We start from the raw sequence: 4,084 nt of genomic DNA on the forward strand, positions 1-4,084 counted from the left end.
CAAAAGATTTCTAGAGACTACCTGAAACATATCCAGAGAATAACCAAAAGCTCAATAAGGAAACCTCAGGCCTATGACCCCTTTCAGTACTCTTCTCACTGTCTTCTCCCCCTGCCTCTACCACACACTCACTCATTCATGCCAAAAGGCAATCTTTCATACTGGTTGCTCTGGAATACTGGAAGCAATTGAAATTGATATCAAATATGGACAAGTCTGAGCATTAAACGGCCATTTAATTTTCATTTCAGAGAATAGACTCCTATTACTTCTTGCATGATCAGTCTTCTAATATAAGTGGTTTGGGAAAATTCCATAAAAGATACAAAGCCCAAAGCAGATTAAAATTCTGAGGCTCTAAATTAATTTCTCAACTCAAAATATTTTGGAAAAAAAGAACATGCAATAGTGAAATCCATGAATGATCAATTCAAACTCTTGTTTTTAAACACTATTTTCAACTTTCATTTTCAGCAAAAATTACCATAGTCAGTAAAAGGAAACTGATCTATCTCATTTTACTGATACTTTTTTCTTCTCCCAGGCTCATCATTTTAGAATAGTTTAGAGGCCAAAAAAGCAAGTGATGCAAGAAAATAGCACTGATTATTGTACAAATGAGGTGATCATTTAATCCTTGATAATCAGCAAGTCATGCAGTGCATTCAATAATGTGGGTTCATGAGAATGTTTGAACTGGTTTCCTCATGTGGGTTTCTGGTCCCTGTACCTCATCTTACATTTGGAAGATTATTTGTGTCATAACAGAAAAACTCTTTGGGGAAGCAAAAAAGCAGTTGTGACTGTTGAATACTGAGACATTACTAATGTCTGACAATAATACATGAGGTTATAAACCATAAACCATTAGTTAACCTTAATGTCTTTTCCATGTTCAAATGTTGGATTAGTCCATTATCCATCCCATCTGTAATATGTCATATTTAAAACAATTGATCTTTATTAGTGCAATGTTGTAATTCTTAATTACATTGTAATTTCTTAACTTTTCAATTAAAAAATTAAGAAAAGCAAAACCAAAATAAAACAATTGATCTTTAGAAGATAAATCCGAAGTCCTCCCACCATCCTTCCCACTATCTACTAGGGGTAAAGGTATGACCAATGAGAGAGAGTCTCTCCCTCTCTAAACACCTCTGTAGTAACTAGATCATTGTTTATGTTCACCCATATTCAGGTAATTCTGATAAAAACAATATTAATTTAGAATTACAATTAGGATTTTAAATCAAAATGAGAGTTCTTTGAGCATAATCCAGTTGTCATAGTATGGATAAAATTACAACCATATTTTACCAAATTATTTTACACAAGTAATAAATATATTTAATGTAAAAATATAGGAAATAAAAATAAGCAATAATAAAATATTAAGTTAAAATCGCATAAAAAGCCTCTACCACAAGATGACTACTGGCTGCATATTGAGAATATCTTTCCCGACATTTCTTATGGAAATATAATTAGGTTTTTTTTTTTTCAAAAAAGACACTATCCTTTTCATATTGTTCTGAAATGTTTTTTGGTTTTTAAATTAAAAAATAGAAGTCATATGTACCCATAATTAAAAATTCAAATAGTATGGTAAGACATAAAATGAAAATTAGAAGTCTAGCTAGGCTTACTCTGCAGATATAGCCATTAATAATTTTAAACATATGAAAAATTTTTTATATATAAGTATCAGCATATACACCCAAATACATGCATACATTATGCACAAGAATGGGATAATGGCAAACCTACTATTATGTACCTTACTTTTTAAAATTAGTAATATTATCCATCATCATTGTGGAGATACTTTCCTATTAGCACATATATATTTTCCTTAGTCTCTCTTCACCCTCACGAAGTACCCATATGCATTTATTTGGATTATATATAAGCAATGAAAGACTTAACAAGTCACGGAAAAGTAATTTAAACTCCTTAAGTGACCAAAAAGTATTCTCTGTTAAGTAAGCCAAACTGCCATTAATGTAACATGGAGAGTGGTGTTCCAATAAACTCTACTGATGAAAAACACACAAGAAAATTTATAAGAATAATTCGAGTATTACTTAAACTGTTTGAGAAGCATAAAGGCAGAAAGCCAAATGATTTTGAATCTTAACACATTTCCTTGATGAATGGGCTTTATCTTACTCTTCCTTATTTCATTTATTCTCCATACTGCTGTGCTTTTAGTCTTTGTGCATGTATATTCCGAATACTGTTTCTGTTTTCCCCTTATCTACCTAAGTATCTATGTATCTACATATCTATGTATCTATCTATCTATTATCTATCTATCTATCTATCTATCTATCTTATCTGTCTACACCAACATCTAACACTACATACACCCACACAGTTCCAGAACAATACAACATGCCACTCTGGTCACACAGGACGAAAGGAGACCAATGAACTTTAAGTGTGAGCCCAAAATAAGGGTTGTTGATGATTATAGTTTTATTCTTTTGTTTGTAGCTGATTTGATGATTATTCCTGTATCGGGTAGAATTCAGTGGATAGAGGAAATGGATGTGTGTGTGTGTGTGTGTGTGTGTGTGTGTGTGTGTCTTGAAGGTGGGGAAGAATAGGAGAGAGATTTCAAGGTGCACACAGCCCAATATTTTGTTTGTCACAAGGCCTAATGATTAGATTTACCCACTTACTTTATAAGTGATGAATGATTTTATTTCCAGCAGTATATCAATATCTCCTTGTGCACATAAAAGAAGTTATAACCACTCCAATCTTAACTACTCTTCACTGAGCCCTCTTGAATGTTAGATACTTCTAGATCATTGTAATTGAACCATGTCTGCTTCTAAATGTTATATGCATCACTTGTGTAATGACCTGAAGAAGAGGACGAATCAATGGCTGACAGCACTGAGAAGCCAATAGGGATAAGGAAAACATGGAGTTTCAGATTGTATTTCTGTTCCTCAGCTTCAGTCTTAGTGCACTATATCTAACGATAAATATCCAGAGCTCTCACCAGAACCCAAAGCACTCAAAAATGAGTTGTTGAACATACTTGTAGGCATATTCTGTAACAATTTTGATGTCATCATCTTCTTTCTTGCTCCTGAGGGCTTTGAGCCAAGTACTTCCTGAAGTGCTTACTCTATTTTCCCTTGTTTTAAGACTTCCTCCTGTGCCAGTCAACCTCTCCCTAATGCCCTTTTTTACTTTATCCTTATCAAAATCTTTATCTCATTCAGACTGTCAGGATATGGCTCAGTGACTGCTTAGGGCTCCTCAGTTCCATACGTTTCTGGCATTAGTTGAAAATAAGCCTCTGCAAATCTTGTATCTGGGCTGCTAGCAGGTTCATCATCATCGTCACAGCCCAAACAGTGAGACCGGTCCCTCTGTTATCTCTTAAACAGCTGTTGCATTTTCATCCTTGCTCATTCCCTTCAATACTAAGTTTTCTAATGTGAATTTGTCAGAACTCTATTCATTATGTTAAAAACTTTTCCTGAAGTTTTTCTGCTGCTGCTCCGTTTGACATTTTACATAGACTCTGGCTAAGGGCCACTAATTCTGACTCTTTGGATCAATCCATAAAGCCATGCAACTCTGGGATTTGAAGTTAGATTTCCTTGACCATGTACAAGGGTAATAGTGAAGGTATTCACTGTGTGAGAGGCTTTCAGTGATCAAGAACCTGAAGTATGTGCGCTCCCAAGGATAAAAGGCAGCTTTATATTTTCAATGCAGTGAAATGTTGGAGTTGGATATCTTGGAATGGTGACTTTCTGGCCAAACTCTGTAAAGTGAGAGAGCCACGTTTAAGCTATAACTTTTTAGATGAAGAGCAAGAATGCTGCAAAGTCAGTTAAATTTATGCATGGCAAAACACTTCTCAATCCACTTCTTTTAAGAATATTCCAGTTCTTTTGCCTAAAAGAAAAGTCAGAGGAACTTATGTTTACCAAGGAGACAATGGGGAATGTCAGGGTAGAGTTCATTAAATTGTCCTACCTGGGAAATGGTCAGTCCACTTGCTTTACATATGATATAGTAGTGAACCTCAAATTCCAAGTTAGTGATATAAGTATTC

This window comes from Phocoena sinus, chromosome X (genome assembly GCF_008692025.1).
Source record: "Phocoena sinus isolate mPhoSin1 chromosome X, mPhoSin1.pri, whole genome shotgun sequence".
Taxonomy (NCBI): domain Eukaryota; kingdom Metazoa; phylum Chordata; class Mammalia; order Artiodactyla; family Phocoenidae; genus Phocoena; species Phocoena sinus.